This window comes from Bos javanicus, chromosome 11, assembly GCF_032452875.1.
Source record: "Bos javanicus breed banteng chromosome 11, ARS-OSU_banteng_1.0, whole genome shotgun sequence".
Taxonomy (NCBI): Eukaryota; Metazoa; Chordata; class Mammalia; order Artiodactyla; family Bovidae; genus Bos; species Bos javanicus.
In genome coordinates this window covers 21350341-21375887 of record NC_083878.1, presented here as the reverse complement: position 1 = coordinate 21375887, position 25547 = coordinate 21350341, and the positions used below count along the sequence as shown (strand labels likewise).

The 25547-nt window shown below is 38.7% G+C and overlaps 1 long non-coding RNA gene across 1 annotated transcript; it reads right to left on the bottom strand.

Moving 5' to 3' along the window:
• Positions 1-2934: 2934 nt before the first annotated feature.
• LOC133256912 (uncharacterized) lies at positions 2935-25459 on the bottom strand. The gene is made up of 3 exons (XR_009739332.1): positions 25359-25459; positions 4660-4767; positions 2935-2985 (listed from the first exon to the last, which is right to left on the bottom strand). It is a non-coding gene; the product is annotated as an uncharacterized LOC133256912 (long non-coding RNA).
• Positions 25460-25547: the final 88 nt, after the last annotated feature.

The following is a 25547-nucleotide window of genomic DNA, read 5'->3' as shown; positions in this document are numbered from 1 at the left end:
TATTTCTCTGCCTTCATCTTCTTTTGGTTAAATGTTGCTTGGAGTAAACAGACTGGGACTTGGGAGACATTCTTTTAAAGCAAGGATGGGGTTATAATCACAGCATCACAGAGGTCGCGTGGAGCAAGCTCACTTCCGCTGCTTCATTTGTTCGTCCGTGAACAGATGTACTTGGATGTATACAATAAGAGAACGAGGCCATCCCCACTGCAGCTATATTTAGCCAACATTCAGGGAGTGACCTACATAAAATCTGTAATAGACTTTAAGTCATACCTGAGTTTAAAGAGATAGTCACACTCATTCAAATGCCATACACAGGTCAGGCGTTAACAGAGGGGAGGTGGCAGGGAGGTCTTGGACAGACAAGTGAAACATCAGATCAGCACCAGAAGGAAGATTCACTTCCTGTTTCCAGACCATTGTTCAGGCTAGTCCCTCTGCCTAAAATTACCCTTCCCCACATCCACTTACCAAATGATTAACTTGTTCTTACAGGCCTGATCCAAATCCTTCAGTTAAAATTAATTCATCCCTTCTTCATTTTCCACAGAATTTTATCAATACCTCTGTTGAAATTCTTCCAAACAGCCTACCTGGTATTTATTGTATGTTTTTCAGGACACTTAAAACTCAGTAGGAATATCTGTTTCGTCTTCCATTAGGCCAAACAGACTTTGCACATAGTAACTGCTCGATAAATATGCATTAGGTTGAAATGAGGCTCTTTTCTTCAACCTCTCTCTTTGCTGGTCTGGTTCTAAGAGCAACATGATTACAATGTTTTCATACTCTTGTGCTGGTTTCCTAATTGGGTCCTCAGCAGTGATCTCTTACATGATATTTTTGGGAGCTAGTTGTTATTTTCATTTTATTGTTACTCAAAGTAAATAAATTTAAATTACATTTCCCCAAACTACCTGCTCCTCTGGATTCCTGTATCTCTATTTGGGGACCACTCTTTTTCATAGTTGTTGTTTCATCCCTCAGTCATGTCCGACTCTTTTTCGACCCCATGGACAATAGCCCACCAGACTCCTCTGTCCGTGGGATTTCCCATGCAAGAATACTGGAGTGGGTTGCCATTTCTTTCTCCAGGGGATCTTCCTGACCCAGAGATAGAACCTGCGTCCTCTGCATTGGCAGGCAGATTCTTTACCACTGAGCCACCATGGAAGCCCCGTTTTCCTAGGTGTTGTTGTTGAGTCGCTAAGTCATGTCTGATTCTTTGCGACCCCATGGACTGCAGCACACCAGGCTTGTCCATCCTTCATCATTTCCTGGAGTTTGCTCAAACTCATGACCATTGAGTCATGATGCCATCCCCCTTCTCCTCCTGCCCTCAATCTTTCCCAGCATCAGAATCTTTTCCAATGAGTCAGCTGTTTGTAGCAGGTGGCCAAAGTATTACAGCTTCAGCATCAGTCCTTCTAGTGAATATTTAGGGTTGATTTCCTTTATATCTCCTTGCTGTCCAAAGGACTCTCAACAGTCTTCTCCAGCACCACAATTTGAAAGTATTGATTCATTGGTGCTCAACTTTCTTTATGGTCTAACTATCACATGTGTACATGACTACGGGAAAAATCATAACTTTGACTATACAGACCTTTGTTGGCAAAGCCACGTCTCTGCTTTTTAATATGCTAAGTTTGTCATAGCTTCTCTTCCAAGGGGCAAGCATCTTTTAATTTCATGTTTACAGTCACCATCCTCAGTGATTTTGGAGCCAAGAAAATAAAATCTGTCTCTGTTTCCACTTTTCCCCCATCTATTTGCCATGAAATGACGGGACCAGATGCCATGATCTTTGTTTTTTTAATGTTGTGTTTTAAACCAGCTTTTTCATTCTCCTCTTTCACCTGCACCAAGAGGCTCTTTAGTTCCTCTTCGCTTTCTACCATTAGAGTGGTATTATCCACATATCTGAGGTTGTTGATATTTCTCCTGGCAATCTTGATTCCATCTGTGAGTCATCCAGACTAGCATTTTGCATGATGTACTCTACATATAAGTTAAATAAGCAGGGTGACAATAAACAGCCTTGATGTACTCCTTCCCCAATTTTGAACCAGTCCATTGTTCCATGTCTGATTCTAAATGTTGCTTCTTGCCCTGCATACAGATTTCTCAGGAGACAGGTAAGGTGGTCTGGTATACCAGGGCTTAAAACCTTAAGAGCCAACTTTGAAATCACCGTTTCTCCCAACCCCCACCTAACCCTGTCAGTTCTTTCTTCCTTCTCAAGTATTCCAAATAACAATGCCTTAAGTCTAGAGAGTAGCATGGGTTTCCCTAGCCCAAGCTATTTTCATGTTACATATTATGTCAGAATGAACTCTGTGATTTTTAAGGGAAGAAATTTACTTTAAATTACAGTTGGTAGATAGAAACCAAAGAAATACTATGTAGAGAGCCAAAGTGACTGTCATTGTAAACATATTACATAAAAGTTAGCAGAACATTTGTCTCCCTCATAAATCAAATTATTCCCATTGTTTGAAAAGAGCTTAACTTTTTTTCTGTTATCATATATGAACATTTGCAGTGTTAACCCCCTTCTATTCTCAATTCTCCCCACTAAAATAGAAGACTAAAAAAAGCAGATCTTGCTCTCTCCTTCTGATGGAAATGTTATTACACAGGATAATAACCAGGGTAATGGCCAGAATGATGGTGACAACAAAAAGAAAAGCATCATTGATGTGGGAGTGGTGGTGCTGTATTTTATAAACTGGGTAAGCTGTCCTTCAGTCATCAGTTTTCACCAAAGTACAACGTGAATGGTACTCTTGACCCTGCTTATCTCACAGTCTTAAGTGAACAAACCCAGTGATACATGTAGAAGCTTTTGTGAGTGCTAAAAACAATGGGTACATAAAGGACAGTCATCATTGTGATACATAAAAGAGTTTAAAACAATCTGTGTTTTTACCTGGTAAATCTGTGCGGAAGGATTATTCATTGGCTTATGTTCATTATCTCCTGTAGGGAAAAGAGCTCAGTTTAATCAACATAATTCATTCTCTCCCTATTCTCTTCAGACATGCAGGGAACGAGGGGACTTACAGGATACTAAATCTGTACTTACGTGGTAAGCCAATGATTCAACAGAAACAGAAGATCAATTGGCATAGGTTATTTTATATTACATTCTAATGATCAAACTATATCTACCTGATATATCTCTTGTAGTAGAAAATCATCTGCTACCAAGGAGGGGAAGTTTCTCGATCAAATTGAATGATAAATGATTATTCATTAGCCAGAAGGGAATACCCATGAAGGGTCTCTTTCAGACTTCCCTGGCAGTCCAGTGGTTAAGACTCTGAGCTTCCATTTCAGGGGACACAAGTTTGATCCCTGGTCAAGGAACTAAGATCCCACAAGCCACATGGCAAGGCCAAAAAAAAAGGGTCTGTCTTATTCTTGGGGCTGAGTGAAGTTTATCTGAGGAGCTAGTTCCAGTCAGGAAGTCATTTATCCAGTGGTCACCCTATTGTTCTCAGGAGGCCTGTGTAAAATATTCTTTACTTCTCCTGCTTCTGATCCTTGCTAAACTTCAGAGCTCTGCCCTCTGTCATGCCCAGATCAGCTAAAGGAATTTTGTTGTCCTCCTGGGCAAGAAGGTTGATGGAAGGAAATTTCAATACAAAGGGTCTCAGAAGGATGCAGACAGAAAGAAAACAGTATTGTCAACAGTAGAGACAGGTCAAACATAAAGAAAGTAGTAGGTTATGAAAACCATTTGCACTAGGGAGGAAAAAGATTAGCCTAGAATGTACCTGTCAGAACCTCAGCCCTGAGGACGAGGTAAATTGCATAAAATGTACACCTCATAAGCACCCCTTTGCTTATCCATTTTAGCCACATCTCCTTTGTATCACATTGTATGAATCAAGCAGTTTATACATAAAATCCCCAGCTGCAAATATTTGGATGTATAGATGTGTACATTGTTCTCCTAGGACATTCAGGTACCGGAAACCCTTCCTTAGAGGAACCAGCCTCTATGTTAAGTTTATAAATAATATATAACCTCAGCTCAAAGCTTCTACACACCAAGGGCAGTCTCTATAAAATCCAGATGGTTTGAGATCACCAAAATCCCCCTCGTGAGCTTGAGTGGATTTACTTAACCTATTTCATGCTATGTCCCAACAGCCTGGTATAATGGCAAGAACCAGAACCTAGGGACAGAGATCAGATTCCCAGATCAAACTCTTGACATTTTGTAGCTATAGCCTCACTTCTCTATGACTGTTTCTTTACCTATCAATGGAAGATGATAACAGACCCTACCTTTATATGGTTGATTCTGTGTGGTAAAGTTTAAAAGAGAAAGCCCTCATGTTTCTAGGTCGCGTTGGCTGTCTGTTAGTTCCATATATATCTTGACCCTTTTCAGGAGGTCATTCTGAGGCAGTCCTAAAATTATTGCTAAGAAAAGTAAGAAACTACTCAAATTATAGATATACATGTAGCATTTCCCGTTTCCCCAGTACCACATCTGTGCTCTTCCTGGTCATTCTGTTATGATAATGAAATAAGAATAGTCAAGTTAACATCTTATTCATGTTGCGAGATAAGGGCAAGACAAGCCTACAACCTATATTTCTTAAATCCTGAGCCTTAAGCAAGACATAGGAAAAATCTAACCTTGCTTGGTTTTGGTCTTTTCCATGGTGCCTGTTGCTTCTCTCCTCCAGCTTATTCAACATTGCATCTTCATCGTCCCTGGATCAGGCCATCCCCTCGTCCCCAGACCTGTCAGTTGAAATCAAGAGTAAGGGAACAGGTGAAGTGACTGGACTTACTTTATGTGCTAACTTTAAAAAATTGAAACAAACACAGAAGCAACAGGTGTTATGTGCAGCTTCAGAAGAGTGAAAATATTAAGTTGAGCACATATTTAGCTTAAAACTCAAAGGTAAATATTTTGTCAGCAAGTATGAATTTCATTACTTAAAATTATGGTAGTTTTTAATATACTGAATTCTGTTGGGGATCAAACCATTAACTTAAACCCATTAATTTTATTAGCAGGGTATAGTTTGGGGAAATTAACTTGAGTAAGCATGAAGGCTGATATATCTGTTTCTATTTCATTAAACAGTAAGTTCTGTGATGGCCTTGTCCCCACTTGCACCATCTGTAGACTTCTTTATACCAGGAGATGCTACTCAAATGTGGCCTGGCTGGTGTGATGTTTTGACATGAAGCTGCTGGTTCAGAATGCAATCTAACAAGTAAAAATAGTATTGTGGACACTGGCACTCTTTTTATCCCATCTAGAATTTTAATCCTTTTCAGTGATGGGGGAATTCCCCAACCTTATGCAGCTTGATCAGAGGCCTCCCCTTATGCGAAGGCTGAAAGTGCCAGGTTCTCCTAGCCTCCCTTGCAGCTAAGGCATGATGGACATGTGGTAACATTTTGATACACTCACCTCAATTGGTGCTGGCAGTTGCAGAAGGATTTTCTAGGGCAGATATACTTGATACACTTTCTACTTTCTTAGAAATAGAAATGATTCTTAAGACAAGCAGCAGCAGCATCAACAAGGGTGGTAGTGGTGACCATGATCTGGTATAGACAGTTTAGGTAACTCCAGCTGCTGCTTTCCTCACCAGAACAGCTCTGCTACATGATTTGGGGCATTGCTGCTGGATGTATAATCCCAAACCTGGTTCTCCAGTCTCCCAGAGATTTTATGAGCTGTGCATATCCTTTTAACAATGTCCTTTGCTGCGTAAATCAGCCAGTTATTTCCTATTGCTTTGCAATTAAGAAACGTAATTGAAATATTAAAAATATATTAACACTATTCAAGATTGAGAAAGCATAAGTTACAACTTTGTTCCTTGCTGTAGAAAAGACACATCTAATTTCTGGTGATAAAATGCAGATCAGTGTTTACCGGGGGCAGGAGGTGGGAGTTGAACTGGGAAGAAGCACAGGGAACTTTTTAGGTTGATAAAAATATTCTATTGCTTAATTGTGGTCGTGTTTATCCAGGAGCAAAAATTTGTCAAAATTCATCAAAATGTGTACTTTGACTAGGTGCCTTTTATCCTATATAATTTATACCTCAAACTAGAAATTACTGTTTCATGCATATATTGAGGTCTGTGAACCAAAATGATAAATTGACAGACTCTGGAAGGCACACATGGATGAAAAAGCATTGGTCAATAGCTGCACAATTATAAATGGGGGATCTAAAGAGAGGCCCAAAGTGAAGGCTGTATGCTATTTGGAATCTTGTACATTTTTCATGTGAGCATGGAAATTATGTCAAGGTAAGGCATCTTCCCTAGCTATCTGAATCTCTTTCATAGCTGATATAAACATTACTAAGATGAAAAGTTTCTGCTCCTTAGCAAATAATCATTTGATATTTAATGAATTCCATGATGAATATAATTAAATCACAGAAAGTTAGAGCCAAAAGACACTGAGAAAATTACTTGATTTAACTTCCTCATTTATTGGAGAAGCAACCGAGGCGTGGAGAGGGGAAGATAAATCATCTGCTCAAAACCACACAGCTTTGAAAGTAATTGTTAGAAGTGATTTCTGTTACTATTTGGGGGAAAAAGTATTAAAATATGTGAAGCCACATTTTAATGGGATTTTTTATGGATAATTAGTTCCAGAAGATTTATTGATCTAATCTGCAGCTAATTAAAAGCAAACCCCCAAACTGCCATCTGACATAGGTAAAATGTAAATTTATGCATTTTCAGAAGTAAGACATCAAGTTCACAAATGTACAAATAGTTACTGATTTCAAGAAGTAAGATAAGGTATATGGTCACTAGAAAATAAATTAGAAATTTTATTTATTTAATTATGAAAGCAACCAAACCACATTATAAAAAATTTAGTAAATATTGAGGGGAAAAAAAACAACTCTGATGCCTCTACTTTTTGATCACTTGATTTTATTGCTAGTCAATCACTTTTCCCTTGAATATTTTACCTGATTGTTAATGGAGCCTATAATTTTATATCTACTTTTTTACCTATATTAAGTATTTTTCTTTCTTTTACAAATTGGACCTTTATTATTCAAGTTGTTTTTATTGTGGTTTTTTGTGTAGAGGTACAAGTGTCCCTCCTAAGACTCAGTCAGTGTTAACAATCTGCTGAAATTCTTCATTCCTTTCTCCATCCTCATAGAGCCACATTCAAATGTATATACAGAATATACAGATAAGGCGGGGGTTGTCATTGTAGGTTCATACTCTTCCTCTCTGCATCATCCCCTCTCACTTCATATATCATGGCAATCTTTCCAAGTTAACTGGTGTAAATCTAACAAATCACTGTTAGTGACTGAGTAACATCCATGGTAGGAATAATCTGTTTTAATTGTTCCTTTATTGATGGGCGTTCCCTTTATTTCCATTATTTTGTCACTGTAAACAATGCTACAACAAACATGAGCTGTATATATTGGTGCTTTTATATACTTGGGGGTTTAATAAGTAAGACTCATTTATTCTTAAGTATTGTATAGTTTTTACTGCTACTGTGAATGGCATTTTTCAATTTCCAATTCTCTCTAGCTGGTGTTTGTATTCTCTCTCTTTTTTAAATATTTATTTTGTTCTCAGCCATCTTACTAAATTCCTTTATTAATTATAGAAGATTTTAAAATAAATACTTCTAGATGATTTTTATTCTTGTTTTCAAATTTTATACTGGTTATTTCACAGTTGATTGTATTTGCTACAGCCTCTAGAATAATGTTTACTAATAACAGTGACAGTGGATATTATTATCCATCTTCTTATTTCAATGTAAATGACTTTAAAGTCATTTAGAATCATATTTTCTACCTTTGGTAAATAATGTATATCATATTTAAGTAACTTTAGCCTTGTTTTACCAAAATTTCTTAAAAGGAATGGCTACTGTATCTTATCCATCTTTTAGCAGCTACTGATAGACTTGCCTTTTTCTCCTTTGTCATAATAAATTATACTTATTCTCTGATGTTGAATCATCCTCACATTCCTGGAATATTTGCTTGGTCATAGGAGTTAGTTTTATTGACACCCTGCTGGATTCTATTTGTTAATATTTAGACATTTTTGCATCTATATTCAGAGAAGGCAATGGCAACCCATTCCAGTACTCCTGCCTGGACAATCCATGGATGGAGGAGCCTGGTGGGCTGCAGTCCATGGGGTCGCTGAGAGTTGGACTCGACTGAGCGACTTCACTTTCACTTTTCACTTTCATGCATTGGAGAAGGAAATGGCAACCCACTCCAGTGTTCTTGCCTGGAGAATCCCAGGGATGGGGGAGCCTGGTGGGCTGCCGTCTCTGGGGTCGCACAGAGTTGGACACGACTGAAGCGACCTAGCAGCAGCATCTATATTCATGAGTGATTTTGATCTGTGGAAGATTTATTGCTTTTTTATTTTTTATTCTACGGCAAAGGGACATTCACATTATCCTAGCTTCTTAAAATGAATTAGAGAGGTTTTTTATCTTGTCCTATAATCTAGAAATGTTTCAATTAAATTGGAATTGTCTGCTCGTCAAAAGATAGTATAGCATAGCTATGAAAACATTTGGTCTTAATGCCTTTAAAAAAATAGACACATCCTTAAACCCAATTCAATTTCTTAAAAGGTAATTGGTCTAGTTAACTTTTAAGCTTAATTTTATAATTTATATTTTCTTAGGACGTCATGTATTTCCTTAAGTTTATTAACAAATCTGTTGATAGAGGATAAGTATCTACATTTTTTGAACAGCTGCTGTGGTCATAGCACCGTCTTCATGTTTTCTTTATATTGTCACATCTAATTGAATCCTCACATTGATCAAGTATCTACATTTTTTGAACAGCTGCTGTGATTGTAGCACCGTCTTCATGTTTTCTTTATATTGTCACATCTAATTGAATCCTCACATTGATCCTGTTCAGTGTGGATCATTATCTTCATTTTACAGATGAGCATATTGAGGCTTGGGAAAATGAGGTAATGATGTACTGAGAATCATGGATAAGATATGGCAGAGGGAGCCAGAATTGGAATAGGTCTCCATGACTTCAGAACTGATGGATTCAATTCCTAGATTTCTCCAAATAGTTTTGCAGTCATTATATTTAATTACTGAAAAATAGTTGTTTGAGGAATTATGTCACTGTTGTCTTTTCCTTTTCAAATTATTGAATATTAGGATCATTTTCTATTTGTCAGTATAGTTAATGGAAAATTATAGTTAATATAAAAAAGAATATAGATTTTTTTCCCTCTTATTTAAGGCATTTTTAGGCTAGGTTTACAGAAGAAAATTGCTAGTTTGAAGAGTATGATCATATTAGTGAGTAACATATTTTGAAAGATACATCTTAAAAGGGAAAATAACAGTATTATGTGGGAAAGTAGTATGACTTTTTCTGGGAAGAGCTATACAACATTATGAAATTCCTTTGAGATCTTACCTGTAGTCTGCTTCATTGTCTGTGGGCATCCCTCACTCCCTGAGCCCAGTAATTCTGTACTTTGTCCTTCATAATCCTTGAATCACTGCCTGTGCTGTGCTGTGCTTAGTCGTGTCCGACTCTTTGCGACCTCATGGACTGTAGCCTGCCAGGCTCCTCTGTCCATGGGGATTCTCCAGTCAAGAATACTGGAGTGTGTTGCCATGCCCTCCTCCAGGGGACCTTCCCAACTCAGGGATCGAACCCAGGTCTCCTGCATTGCAGGCAGATTCTTTACTGTCTGAGCCACCAGGGAAGCCCAAGAATACTGGAGTGGATTCTCTAGGCAAGAATCCTGGAGTGGGTCGCCATGCCCTTCTCCAGAGGAACTTCTCAACCCAGGAATCAAAGCAGGTCTCCTGCATTGCAGACAGATTCTTTACCAACTGAGCTATCAGGGAAGCCACCCACTCCAGTGTTCTTGCCTGGAGAATCCCAGGGATGGGGGAGCCTGGTGGGCTGCCGTCTATGGGGTCGCACAGAGTCGGACACGACTAAAGTGACTTAGCAGCAGCAGCAGCAGCAGCAGCCTCTAATAACATCCATCTGGGCCTCGGCAGACCCTTGAGAAAATACTGATAAGTTTTTAGAAAATGCCTGTTTGTCTCTAAACCATGTCTGATCATTACATAGAACAATAGTTTTTAGTCTCTACTTTGAAGCCCTTGGGCTTTTCTAAGCCTGCCTCGGGAGCAAAGAGAAAGCCACCAAGCTGGTGGAGTCCTGGGCCCCCCCTTCCCTTCCCCTGAAGCAGAGTCTCTCTGTTCTCATCTAATTTACATACTATAACTTTGGAGGAAGAAATTTCCTTTAAAATGGGTTTCTGCTGCTTTAAAAAAGGTTCTAAAATGATCACAATAGAGATATAGGAACATTGAAACATTCATCTAAAAAGTTATAGCCAGATTTTTATGACATTAACTCAAGTAATAAGATTAGCAGCATTAATAAAGTTAATAAAAGCAGAAAGAATACCAGAAAATCTTCTGACCCTCCCCCAGACTGACCTAGAATGTATACCCCACACACCAGTGCAGGCGTAAGACCACAAAAGCCTAGGATTGTCTATTACTTTCCAATTACTGCTGTGACAGAAAAGGAAAGTTTTGCACTTTGGGGAATTGAAATTAATTGAAAGCAGACTTGAGTTAATTTCCATTCCGATGTCCTTTATTGAATGGGTCTTTAGTGCACATTTCTAATTTAGTAGAATGAGAACTCTTTATGTTGGGGGGAGGGTGATGAGGAAATATTTTCCCCTGAAACTAAAGTAATTCATCAGGACAAATCTTGCTAATGTTTTCAAAGAGGAAAGTCCATATGAACTTTGTGATATAAAAAAGTACTTTAAAGAAAATTATGAAAGGTGTTGTTTGTTTTTTCCATACAGCCTAAAAGCAACATAAGTTTCATGAAATGACATATTTCATGACCTTTTTTGTACCTGCGTCTTAGTCTCCAAAACACTCACACCTACATTATCTCACCCGATGATTGTAGCCATGCTGTGCAGTGGGCAGCACACTTTACTATCCATTTTATGCAAAAGGAAACTGTTCCTCTGAACGATTAGGGAAGCAGTTCCAATAGGACCATTATTTTTTCTATTGCTTTCTATCTTTACATAAACTGCTCATGTGACAGGATTCCAAACCACTATTGTATCAAAAACCACTTTTACTGTCATTAAAAGTATATCAGTTCTTACATGGGGTCTGATATCTATTTGGAAAAAAAAAGATTGAATACATTGTAAAATGAGAAAAGTTTTGATAAGTCTAATGAGAGATATGAAGATTGAGAGAAAGAGAAAGAATACAAAGTAGAACAAAAAAATAGGACGTAACCACTGATTCAGAGGCTATAAAATATTATTAATAAAATTCTATGTTCATTTTATTATCAATAACTTTTAAAGCTAAATGAAATGGATAATTTTTAAGGAAAACATAGATCATTGAAATTTGCTTTATAAAATCAATTACAGCAACTATTTACAGAAGATATTGAAAGGGGGAGGTTGAATATCAACCCCCAAATAAGAAATCACCCAGGAAAATATAACAGGAAATGTCTATAAATAACAGTGACTGTGCCATTTAATCCATACCCCAAAATAAGATATGTACAAGTCACTAAATCCATTCTGTGAGGTTCTGATACCAAATCTACTCTAGGATAGCCTAGATATACAAATATTCTAAATAAAATATTAGAAAACAAAAATACAACAGTTTGATTAGTGGTATTAGGTTATAAAAATATCTTGATGCTTAGAAATCTATTGATGTAATTCATTATTCAATATAATGCAAAAAAAAAAAAAAAATCCAACCAAAAAAACAAAGAGCACAGTGTGACCCTAAGAAGCAAAATAAAGAGATAAGACAAATTTCACAATGCATAAGTATATACGCATGTGTTTAAAATGAGGATGTTTTAGTGATAATGTAACTTTTTATACCCACTTCCCTCAAATATATATAATCAAATCATCCTTGAAAACATAGCAATTTATGGAAAGGCAATACATTAAAGTAAAATAGGAATCTGTCAGCAGACAACTCAAACAATAAGTAGTCTTATTTTCAAAAAGTTCTTGGTCCTCAAGTCAGCTTCTTACTTGACCTTTTCTCAAATATAGGTGTTGCTAGAAACTGGATGACCCCTGCCACTGAAAAAAGGTCACAAGGCCATTGTCACATCCTTGGTTAACTGCCTGAATGCTAGTTCCCTCACCAGACCATAAGCAGAGAGTGTATTTTATTCATTTTTGTATCCCCAGCTCCTTTCCCCATTCTGAGCTTGTGGTCACCAAATATTTTGTGGAAGTGAGTTGAATTCGCATCTAATAGACTACCAGAGAAACATACTCTTTACCACATGTGCTTCACATGAGCAAAAAATAATCAGTGAAAAATATGGAAAGAGTTTAGCCTGGAGGTGATTTTTGTTAGAAAAAAAATCCAATTTTATTTTATTGAGCCAAGTTTCACTGTATCCACCATTGGGCTTGAGAAATCAAAAGAGAGTAGACAGAATTTCCTAACAAATGACCCTGCAACAAAACTAGTTATAACTGATACTCCATTGTTGCCAGCAACCGCAGAGTGCTCAGAACCAGTGGGAAGAGGGACAAAGCACAGAGAGTGGGCACTTCTGTAGCTCGTAAAGCACACAGAGGTTCTTTTTCCCTGAGTGTGGAAACCAGAAGTCCTCCCACCTCCACTCCACAGACACATTAATTTGTTTTTGTTCTATCTACAAATATTAGTCAAGATAATTTTCTTGAGTTGCTATTTGTCAACTCAGTCAGAAAAAGAAATATTATCAGCATGTCATTACACACGAAAATATCCAATGGCCAGAGATAATTATTTTAAGACTGCTTCGTTTAAGAGATCAAAACTTATCAAAAGCCTGTAATACTTCCAGAAGCTCTTCTGACTCATTGATTGGCAAAAATAAAAGGTGTTAAAATCTGATTTTGCAAACCTGGATGCTTCAGGGGCTCTGGGTCTGGCGTGGAAGATGTTTTCTTTTCCACACAGATGTTTTCTTTTCTTCCATCTCTATTCTTATCCTGGTTTGACTCACTTTAATTTCAACCTTTTAAACAGGTTCTCTCCCTGGATTCATCTGAGTGGAAGTTAAGAGCCTCCCAGAGACACTCTGCAAGAGGCAGAGGGCACGGTGTTACCTGAATACGAGGTAAATACTTCCTTCAAAAGAAAATTGACTCTTGCTATGTTTTTAGTAGGTCAGTCCTGATTGGAAGAGGGGAAAGGCAGTGGAGGGCAGGAGAGGCTCCTGGGAGACTTGTACAGGGAAGGAGCCCTGAGCTCCAGCGAGAGCTCCCTCCAGCCCTAGGGATGGCCCTAAATTACAGAGGGTAAATCCTGAACTAGTCCTCAGAAGTATTCTTCCTTCCAAAGCAGAGGCAGTGGCAGAACTCACTAGACCTGAATCACAAGCTGAGTTAGCAGTGCTTTGTAAAATAGAGCATCAGTTACCACTAACAACCTATTTTAGGTGAGAGTGGAAACCAGGTTACTGCTGATATTCCTGGGAGTATTCTTTTTCATAGTTCAGATGAAATGACATCTAATTTGGATCTGCCTTTGGCGCTTTCTGAACTGCTAAAAATGAGACTAGAGTAAAATCCAATCTTCAGAAAGACTAACCTCTCACCACCTCCCAGGGAACCCCAAGACTTGGAAATCATAGACGAATCCTGCACATCTATGACCTCAGTAGAAGAGTCACCCATAGCCCGAGCACCGTTGACAGAGGTCACCCTGCAGAGGGCAGAGCATGACTCATACTCTTTATAAGCCTGACTTGGCCATTCTCCTCAACTGTCATCTATCCTGCCTAGGGCAAGGATCATCCAATAATCTGTTCTTATTAGGGTTCAACAGCATAGTAACCTAGATATAATTGATAACAAATGCAATGCCATCATTAGTTCGATAATTTCTTTTTAAATTTTTGAAATGAATTTCTATTTCATACATGTCCTCCTCAGAGCTAAGGCATACTGAACCCAATCAATTGTAATTTCTTACCACATCTGGTAAGTTTGGCACAAGGATAAAAGCCCTGGGGAATTCCCTGTTTAGGACTCTGTGCTTTTACTGCTGAGGGCACAGGTTCAATCCTTGGTCAGGGAGCTAAGATCCTGAAAGCCACTCAGTGGTGTGACCAAAAAATAAAGAAGAAAAGAAAAATTAGGCCTAAAAGCATTCCATAAAGGGACCAGAATACATGAGGCACATTGGGGCTGGTTTTGCTGAGATGCTGTATTTTGATTCCTAAACTTCATACTGCACTATTTCAGTTTCCTTTTTGGAAAAAGTTAGGACAGGAATAAGTAAATAAAATATAGAAATGCTCCTGCCTCCCAACTGAATTACATACTTCTCACATCCCAGGTAGTTGGATAGCAATCCAGTTCTTCAGAGCCTTTAAAAATAAGTATGGAAAGATACTAAACAACCTCATTAGAATCTATCTAGGGCTCCTTAAATGTATGATGGGAAAAATCATTCCATGTGTAGATTATGTAGATTCATCTTGTTCTGATGTCATTTGAAAATAATTCCCTGAACTGAAGGTGAGTTGATCTAACGGGGCACATGCATGTCCTCTCCTCGCCCCATCACTTCCTGCCTTCACTGCTATGTATTTAGCACTCTTCTTAAGGCATCCATTTTGCTATTTTTTAATTTGGTTGCACTGCACAGCCTGTGGGTTCTTAGTTCCCCAACCAGGGATTGAACCTGCACCCCAGCCTACAACCCCTGCCCCACATTGGAAGTACAAAGTCTTAACTGCTGGACCACCAGGGAGGTCCCCATTTTGCTTTTTGATGATATAATCTGTGAACATCTTCATCAGGCTTCCTACCATGCTGCTGCTGCTGCTAAGTCGCTTCAGTTGTGTCCGACTCTGTGCGACCCCAGAGACGGCAGCCCACCAGGCTTCCCCGTCCCTGGGATTCTCCAGGCAAGAACACTAGAGTGGGTTGCCATTTCCTTCTCCAATGCATGAAAGTGAAAAGTGAAAGTGAAGTCACTCAGTTGTGTCCAACTCTCAGCGACCCCATGGACTGAAGCCCACCAGGCTCCTCTGTCCATGGATTTTCCAGGCAAGAGTACTGGAGTGGAGTGCCATTGCCTTCTCCGCTTCCTACCATAGATCTGTGTAAAAATGTTAAAAAAGAGTCGGGAAGGTACACGCATTGACCAGCAGTGTTGGCGGAAGGAAGGAACCCTGGACTGAGATCTGATCCTGACTTCTCATTCACTGTGTGACCATGAAAAAGCCAGGAACCCTCTCCAGGCTTCCATTTTCTCACCTCTATTATTCAGAAGCTCTCAAAATCCTTGCCGCTCTAAAATGCGAGGCTAAAATCTAGCAGGGCATCTCCAAATATTACTCAGCCATGTGATGATATGGCAACCAGGGGCCTTCCTTCCCAGCACCCAGTCCAGAGCCTTTCATAACTGTCCTTTTGTTCAATTTAAAAATCAAAAACCAAAAGATGCATTGTACCCAAACTAAAGTGATGCGAAACAGTTCACAATCTCCTCATTTCTAGTTCTTCCACTATGCAGTTTTAGCTGTCTTTTCAGTATTCAGGTCTATATTTCGAGAGAAGGAAACAAAACTGTCTTTTTGATCTTTTTTTCTGCTAAATGAATGCCCTTTTTATATATCTTGAACTTCTTTTCAATGAAAATTTGCACTTGGCTGTTCCAAGGTTACCTCAAATTCAAGCTGGTTAAATCACACTGGTCATCTTCAGCCTATCCAGGTACCCCCTTCAGATTTCATTCCCAGGCTCTGTCACAATTGCCACTATTGACCCAGACTTAAGCCCTTGGAATGATTTTCCTCTCATCCTATGATCCACCGCAGTGAAATCTTTGAGTCTTCTTTTACATGGTTTCTTACATTTTCTCCTTTCTTTCTATGTCACTTCTTTAATTCAACCTGACTGCTTTGTTCCCAAACATCTATAGTAACATCCTCATTAGTTTATCAACACTCTATACTTGTACTAGATTATTTTTATTTAAATATCTCTCTGATCATCTCTTGATCATGCTCTTGAATCACTCTCTCCTTGTTGAAATAGACAGTGAACCTCAAGGTCTTCCAATGTCCCAGACCTTCCTCTCCAACATTTTTTCTGATTCGTAGGAGGTATTCCAGCCTCCTAACGCTTACTCATCACTTGCATTCCTATCTTGTCTCTTTTCTTCCCTGTAGCCTGGTCTGCCCTCCTCACCCTACTCCAATTGTCAAATCCTTACTCATTCCCCAAAATCTAACTCAGGTCCAGTACCTTGCTGGGCTGTCAACTTCAGTCCAATAGGATATTATCCCTTTCTTGGAAAATTTGTAGAACTCAATTGGAACCAAAACCATGATTTTCTGCTGTATATAACTTATGTATATATAATCTCATCTTATAAACAAACTTCTTGAGTAAAGAGGCTAGTTTTTCCATCTCTGTATTCTTGGTGCCTGTTTTATATTCTTACATAGAATAGCAGCTCAATAAAAGTTCATTGAGACGAAGATGATAAACCTGCTAAACATTGTCAATAATAAGTATTTAGCACACAATCCTCCTATAACTAATTAGGTGTTATTAATTATTAATAATTACTTGTTAAGTGTTCTCTTACCTAACATCTGGTAATCAATGGTCATGGACATAAAGACTAAGAGAGAAAGAATATGGTCACAGGAAACCCAGGCTGAGAGAGTAGAACAAGGGGATTTAATATTCTATCTTAGTTTTAATGGGCATTTTCAGTGTGATGGAGTTAAAACAAGATGATCTGTAATGGCTTAGCCTTTGTTACATATATTAGATTCAAATGTTTGGGATTTAGAGAGCAAATTAATCCTTTTCTTCCTCTACTCATTTTGAGATGTACCTTAGAAACCTCACTTTCTGGGGCTTGTCTACCTCATTCCTCTTAAAACTCAAGGACCTGCTGTTGGTCTATTATGTCTACCTCTCCTCTTCTTGGGGATCTATGCTCCAGGTCTCCAAAACAAATATGAGATGGGCAGTGAATGAGCCAGTAGGTAGAAAATGAATCCAGAAAAAAAAAAAAAAAACTACACCCATCCCTTTGAAAGCAGTATTTCTAGCCTACTCGTTGAATTTTTAATTCCTCATACATCCTTAAGCTTAGGTTCTTTCTCTAAGCCTGTGGTTTATGAAGCTGAGAAAAGAAATACTCTAAATCTAGATGCAAAGTTTACATGCAAATCAAAGTCCTATTTCTTAAAAATCTTGTAAATTCAGTTTTAACAGCCTTTTGAACTTACTGCTAATACCGTAACCCTCATTGGCAAAAATTATATATATAAGTTGATGCAGTACTTTTGAAAAGTCATTAAAATGTTAATATAGAATATTTAGAATCACAGAAGCAAGAGAAGCTCATTTGTGAAAATCCAGGGGCCCCACAGGATGTGAGTGTAGAGGTGAGGTTGAAACTCAAACTCACATACCTCCACCAGGGCCATTTTGTTCCTATCAGAATTTTGACAACTTCAAGGTCTGGTCAAATTTACAATATCCCACAATCATCCATTAAGAATAAAAAAGTTCTAAGGCTTCTGGTCTCTGTTTAAATGTCAACTCCCTGACCACACGTATAAGAACAGGTCACATTTTCAAAGCCTGTATCCTTTCCATTGCTTCCGTTTTCTCCACAGCATTTACCATCAAACAACAATGCTGCCTGTTTATTTGTTTGCTCTTTGATCTTCTTGGCCCATCACCTCCACTTCATGAGGGCTTGGACATTTTTATTCACTCTGCATTCCCCAGGGTCTGAAAGAGTCTAGCACAGCATAGACCCCCAAATACATAGGTGTGAAGTAAATAAATGAAGCAGTATCATGGTTTAGAAAAATCAAACCAAACCATACCCAACCAGAACAACTTGCAATATAAATTAAGGGTTCAGCATGTGTGGTAAAGGTCAGAACTAAAAGATGGCCCAGAGACCATCCAGCCAAACCCTGTCATTTCACAAATAAAGTGAGGTCATGATAAAGTGACTTGACTAAGTCATAAGCTCTTGTTTTGACAGAAATAATAAAATGGTTCACTACAGAGTTCCAATTTCTTATGCAAATATGGTAATTATGTTATTTGATAATTTTTATCTCAGTGAAGTGGGCCTCATAAATAAGTGGAATAAAAAGACTGTCAGGTCAGGCCCTTCACCCAAATATACTTGACCTTACTATCACCAACATTGTGACTTTATTCCTTTGGATCCTGAGAGATTTTTTTAAAAACATGCTTGGGGCTGGTGCACTGGGACAACCCAGAGGGATGGTATGGGGAGGGAGGAGGGAGGAGGGTTCAGGATGGGGAACACATGTATACCTGTGGCGAATTCATTTCGATATTTGGCAAAACCAATACAATATTGTAAAGTTTAAAAATAAAATTAAAAAAAAAAAGAAATAAATTGCTATTTTCAAAAGATATTTTTAATATCTTCTACTACATTTGGAGAAAAAAAAAATATATATATATATATATCAGCAGCACTATCTTCTGTAGGTAACTTACTTACTTTGCAATTTCTGTATTTAAGTCTTTATGCTGAACCAGCCAGTGAAATACATTATTCCACTGGTAGAAGTTCTCTAGCAGAAACAAAACTAGAAATAGCACGTATTACTGAGAAGTCAGACACATTAATGCTAATCCAAAAAAAGGAAACAAAAACCAAACCAAGACTCTCAAGTTAGAGGTTAATAACACATCTCAATCAAAACCAGTGACATTTTTTATCAGACATTTGTGAAATTGCAGTTTTGAACTCTGACCTGCTACAAATTAAATTAAAAGGTGCTGTTCTAATTCCGTCTCCTGGTACAATGCAGCACTGATACAGAAAACAGGGAGCCTACACTGCACACACCCGGTTTACAATGGAAAAAGGAGGGTGATGCTTCCATTCTCCATAAGGAAGTTTTTAACACATGGTTCCTGAGTGGATTTGTCAATTAAAGGGTTACAGTAGCTGTCAATGCTGGTTTAACATTTCAATAAAGCAAATCATCAATTTAAACTCAAAAAAAAAAATAATAAAAAATAAAAATAAATAAAAACATGCTTTATTTACTTTGTTGTCAGTTACCACTTTCACTAGCTGAGAGCAATACTGAGAGCCAAGCTAGGTGCCAGTAGGGAATGGAGATGGGGAATCTGAGCTCTGAAATATGGTGCTTCTGGACTCAAATCCTAGCTTGATGATTTAAATAGCTGATTGACCTTGAGAAAATCAGTTACCCTCTCTAAGAGTCTGATTAGTTCATCCTCTGGTATGATTGTTTCTAGTAGTGATTATCACTATCCTTTTCAGTTCTGCCTAGGACAAAGCTGGAGGCTCTCACCTAAAATTGATAGAGATGAAAGAAGCAGCAAACTTGGATCCTCCCTAGAAGTCTAGATTCATCGGTCTTTAAAGGTAGGGACTGTATGTTAAGCTTCTTCTGCAGTCTGGAGCACCTAACTCACACAGGTAAGCACTGTGCAGGCTCCGGTGACCACTTCATGAGCCACAGTTAAGAGCTTGATCCACGGCAGCAACCTGAGCCCAGCCGTGGAGAAGGAGGGAGTCTCCAGTGACCAATTGCTTGGCAATATTGGGCCTGAAAATGGGGTTAAAAGCTTTTAGATTCAGGAGCTATGCATGCAGTTATCTCTCAGAAGTGCTGAAAGAGCCTGGAAGTGTGAAAGGGAGAAAACCATATCTATCAGGAATTCTCTCAGGTAAAATATCTTGTGTGAGTGAAAGAAATGCTTCTGTCAGCACCCTGAGAAAGTGTATGTATGTGTCTATGTTTGGGGTGGGGGCAATGGCTTGATTAGCAACAAGTGGTTGCTGAAAAGCCTTCTTAGAAGGGTGAGTCTGGTTTTCCTGTAGGATTTTGATTTTGCTAAGTGGTGTAGCCAATATGTGGAGAAGACAATGGCACCCCACTCCAGTACTCTTGCCTGGAAAATCCCATGGACGGAAGAGCCTGGTGCGCTGCAGTCCATGGGGTCACTAAGAGTCAGACACGACTGAGCGACTTCACTTTCACTTTTCACTTTCATATATTGGAGAAGGAAATGGCAACGCACTCCATGTTCTTGCCTGGAGAATCCCAGGGATGGCGGAGCCTGGTGGGCTGCCGTCTATGGGGGTCACACAGAGTCGGACACGACTGAAGTGACTTAGCAGCAGCAGCAGCAGTAGCCAATATGAGGCCAGAGCTGAACTGCTCTTCATCTTGGACAGGAGGCTGAGTACTGCCATTGTACTCTACCTCCAGGGAGGAATCAGACTCTTTTCTGAAGTTGAATAATGAAAGAAAACCTGTTTGACTGTCAGATTTTAAGCTGGCCACATGTCTCTGGATCCAACTTTGCCTATGGGACCTTAATTTTATGCCTGAGGGTTATTCCCAATGTGTCTCTGTAGCCAGTTAGACATTAGTTGGTGTGATTTTGCTACTTGCAACAGTTAATGACTGGACTAGCTGAACTTACTTGATTCATTTCTCTATTTCATAGTATTTCAAATAAAACTTTGTAGTAGTTAGTATATGATGCAGATGTACAGATGATCACAGTTCATGCATTTTATCAAACACTTGCCTGTGTGTCTTTGTTCGTTCCATCTTCTATGCCTCAAATATCTTTCCTTACCTAATGAAATGCTTCTCATCCTTCAAGGCTCAGTTCAAGCCCCTCCTTCTCTGTGAGCCTGCCCTGGTCCTCCAAGCCATCATTAGTTATTCCCTTGTCTTCCCTGATGGTTCAGATGGTAAAGCATCTGCCTACAGTGAAGGAGACCTGGGTTTGATCCCTGGGTTGGGAAGATGCCCTGGAGAAGGAAATGGCAACCCACTTGAGTACTCTTGCCTGGAACATCCCATGGACAGAGGACTGTGGTAGCTTACAGTCCTTGGGGTCGCAAAGAGTTGGACACGACTTCACTTTTTTACTTTCTTTCTTTCTTTCACTGCATTCTCATACTATGTTATTAGTGTCTCTTCCTGTTGGGATTTATAGGCAGTAGTCTGTTTCCACATGATACTATAAGCTCCGCCAGTGCAGGGACTGTTTTTTATTCATAGCCATTGCACCTGGTGAGTATCCGGTTCCTACCAAAGTAGAATGCTAGACTGCAAGCCTCAGATAACATAGACGATCTCTTTATAGGAGCAATTTTCTCAATGGTAAGCAATTTTAAAAATTATTATATATTTTTAAGTTTTCAGATGTTGCACAGAGAGGCATGCAAAATTAGCTTGAGTTTTAAAGATACAACATTTATGTCATTTGTTCATATTCCTCTGATATGAAAATGTGAGAAGTTTTTGCAGTGGACACTCAAGTCAAATTTGAGTTTAATTTAATTATTAATTCCAGAAGATTTTTAGATAGTGATTGACTTCTGGTTGGTAAAAGGGTACAAACTCTCAGTTACAAGTAAAATAAGGTCTGAGGATTTAATGCATAACATGGTGACTATAGTTGATAAGGGGATTCCCAGGTGGCATTAGTGGTAAAGAACCTGCCTGCCAATATAGGAGACATAGGAGACATGGGTTCAATCCTTGGGTTGGGAAATTCCCCTGGAAGAAAGCATGGCAATCCACTCCAGTATTCTTGCTTGGAGAATCCCACGGACAGTGGAACCTAGCAGGCTATAGTCCATAGGGTCGCACAGCGTTGGACACGAATGAGGCGACTTAGCATACAGGCACGCCAGTGTAGGAGATGCAAGAAATATGGGTTCAACCCCTGGGTCAGGAAAATCCCCTGGAGTAGGGAATGGCTACCCACTCCAGTATTCTTGCCTGTAAAATTTCTCGGACAGAGGAACCTGGCAGGCTACCGTCCATGGGGCTGTAAAGAGTTGGACACGACTGAGCAACTAAGCACTCACACTCATAGTTGATAAGACTGGACTGTATAACTGAAATTTACTAAAAGAATACAACTTAAATGTCCCCACCAATAAAGGAGAGGCATCCTTTCCCAATGCACAAATATATCAGATCATCATATTGCACACTTTAAGTATCTTACCATTTTATTTATCAATTATACCTCAACACAGCTGGGGAAAAGGAAAACAACACAGTAACTTATTTATCTTTATTAATAGCAAGGAGACATTAAAAATAATGAGCTAGAAAGGCAGACTGGGAAAATCAATTTTATATCTATATACAGTATATACCTAAATTGTAAATTTTGTTTTAACAAAAGTTCACTATCTATACATGTAGACTGAGAAATCTCTCAGAGCACTACCCTTTGGCAAAGACCAAATATTTCTTGTATTTTAAAAAGTTCTTATGATACATCATATACACAAAATAGCATATATAATACATGTACAAGTCTAGTCTTCAAAGCCTTTACAACATCTGATAAGTAATATTTTTAATGAATAATAAATATTTATCAGGTGAAATATCTTTGAGACTTTCGATGCTTACTTCAATTATGAAGCCACTGCCAAAAAGCAGGAGGTGAGACTAATATTGGGTATTGAGGTAGGTACATCAGGTGAAGTACAACCAAACAGAGACAAACAGGCTATAACACTGTTTGTAAGCCTGGCTTTCTACCACATTACTTTAAAACAAAATTACAGGGACTTCCTGCGTGGTTAAGAATCTGCCTTGCAATGCAGCGGACACTGGTTCAATCCCTGGTCTGGGAAGATCTCACATGCCTCAGACTAACTAAGCCTGCCCACCAGGAACTAGAGAGTTCCTGCAACACAACGAAGACCTGTGCAGCTAAATAAATAAATAACAAAATTAAAAAAAAAACAACTGTAAAAGTGATACATACTCAGTGTTAAAAAAAAAATGGAAAACCTGACCGATTGTACCCTCTTTCTCTTTCCTCCTCTTGGCAGTCAATAGAAAACCAAATGGTCCATCAGGAGTCACTGGAGGACAGTGGAGGACAGGAGGGTGTGACAGACCAGGAGTGGCACAGAACCCTGAGGGACTGACGCTTGGCTTGACTATATGGGATTCACTGCAGTGAGGGGGTAGCTGGACTGCCCAAATCTTGAGTTTTGTCTCACAAATACAGTCTCAGAGCTGCAGTCTCCCAATCTCCTTTGTAAAAACAGTGACCTTCTACTCAATTCCATTTGATTTTTACAATGTATCTTTTCAATAGCATATTATTTCATCAACGATCCCTCAAAAAATCTGAATCAAGTGGTCTTATCTCTTTCTTATAGCTTATTCTATCATCCACATGAGTATTCCCAGGATCATTTATTTAGTCGTGCATTAATTGTAGGCTTCTAACCTACAGTGATGAAATTCTTGTTCAGAATCCTCCATTGACTCCTAATATTCAAACATCCTAATACAATAGACAAACCCTTTCATGATCTGACCTCTATCTAGCTCTTCAAACTCATCTTTCATCCCCTTCATATACAAACTGGGCTCCTGACACAAAACACTCTTGTGGTTCCCTGTCCTTTCTAGCTTGTAGGGTCTGTAAGTGGTGTTTCCTCAGTCGACATCCTTCCCCTACTCTGGGCGAGCTGTCAAACTCCTTGTGTTCTTTAAGATTCTGTACAAGTATCACTCTTCCCTTTCTTCACATGTCTCAGGAAAGGCCTTGCTTTTCTGTGCTGCCTTAGTGTCTTGTCCACACTTCTACTATAGTATTTATCTATGTTAAATGACTAATTTAAGAATCTTGCTTCTACAAGATCAGGGGTCTGCATACTCTTAGAGTATCCATGAATCACCTGAATTATAAGCAAAATTTTATGCAGATCTATTTTCTTCTCGGGAGAAGGTTCAGAGCTCACGTCAGACTTTCAAAAGAGTCCATATTTATTCTCTCAAAATCAAATTGAGAACACTGCTCTAGATGATGAGTCCCTAGAAAAGAGTAAGTTCTGTTCTTTGGGTCTGTTAGCTGAATGAGATTTTCAGTTATTTAAAGATAGATGTTCATACTAGTGAAGATATATGGTAAATTCAACTTCCTCTATTCTTTGATGTTTTAAAGTAGACCAGAAGTGTGATACAATGAAAAGCACATAGAATAAAAAGAAAGAGATGGAAGGGTTTATACCAAACTACTAACAGTGGTTACTCTTGAAAAGAGGGATGGGTTAGGGGTCAGATGGACTTACGCCTTTTACTTATACTCTTCTATCTTGAGTTCCCTGGTGGCTCAGAGGGTAAAGCGTCTGCCTGCTATGCAGAAGACCCAGGTTCGATTTGTGGGCCAGGAAGATCCCCTGGAGAAGGAAATGGCAACCCACTCCGGTATTCTTGCCTGTAAAATCCCATGGATGGAGAAGCCTGGTAGGCTTATAGTCCATGGGGTTGCAAAGAGTTGGACACAACTGAGTGACTTCACTTTCTTCTATCTTGAACAAGTGTTTGTTTTGTAATGTGCACTTTTTAGATTTTAAATTAAAAAATAATACTTTGAACTATGGGACTTTAAGTGCATTAAACATCTTTAAGTGCATTAAACATTCAAATTCTAGCTGTTTCTTATTTAGCTTTGTGACCCTGGAACCTTACTAATCTTTATAAACCTATGTTTCTTCAACTGTAAAATCAGGATAAGACTTACTAATCCCACATAGTTTTGCATCACAAAGCCTAGTAGAAAGTAGACAGTAAATTTAGCTGAATGTAAAGTTAAGGTTTTTTCGCACTCTTCAAAAACATCTAAAATAGAACTCAAAAAACATAGCCATTATTATCTCAATACTGTGAGTAAACATTACAGTATGCTTAGTCACTCAGTCATGTCCAACCCCTGTGACCCCATGGACTGTAGCCCGCCAGGCTCCTCTGTCCATGGGGATTCTCCAAGCAAGAGTCCTAGAGTGGGTTGCCATGGCCTCCTCCAGGGAATCTTCCCAACCCAGGGATCAAACCCAGGTCTCCCACATTGCAGGCAGATTCTTTACCATCTGAGCCACCAGGGAAGCCCATATTATTATCTCAATACCGTGAGTAAACATTCATAAATGCAGTAAAAGTTTGATGTCATATGGCTGGTTTATGATGTGGCTATTAGCTGTGATTGCTAATTAATAAAGGAATCCCATAATACATTCATTTGTTTTTTAATAAAGCAGGGTTACAAAAATTTTCAAAACAATTTGTAATATTTGTACTTCAAGAATGAAGTACAAGCACTGGTTTAAACTAAGTAAAGTATGTTTAAACTGGGTTCTCAGTTTATCCATGTTCTTTCTAATTACAAATTCTTTGCAGTTTCACTCACCTTGTGGCCTGTCTCCACCTGTAGACATTACACCATATTTTGTGCAGCCTTCTTGATTTCTTTATAGGTTCTACAAAAAATAAAATGTCATTGATAATGACAGGTACCTTGTAATTTCTATCATCTTTTATCCTATAATTTCATAACTAAAAGTCTTATTATATATGCAATTGACTAAAATTTCTAATA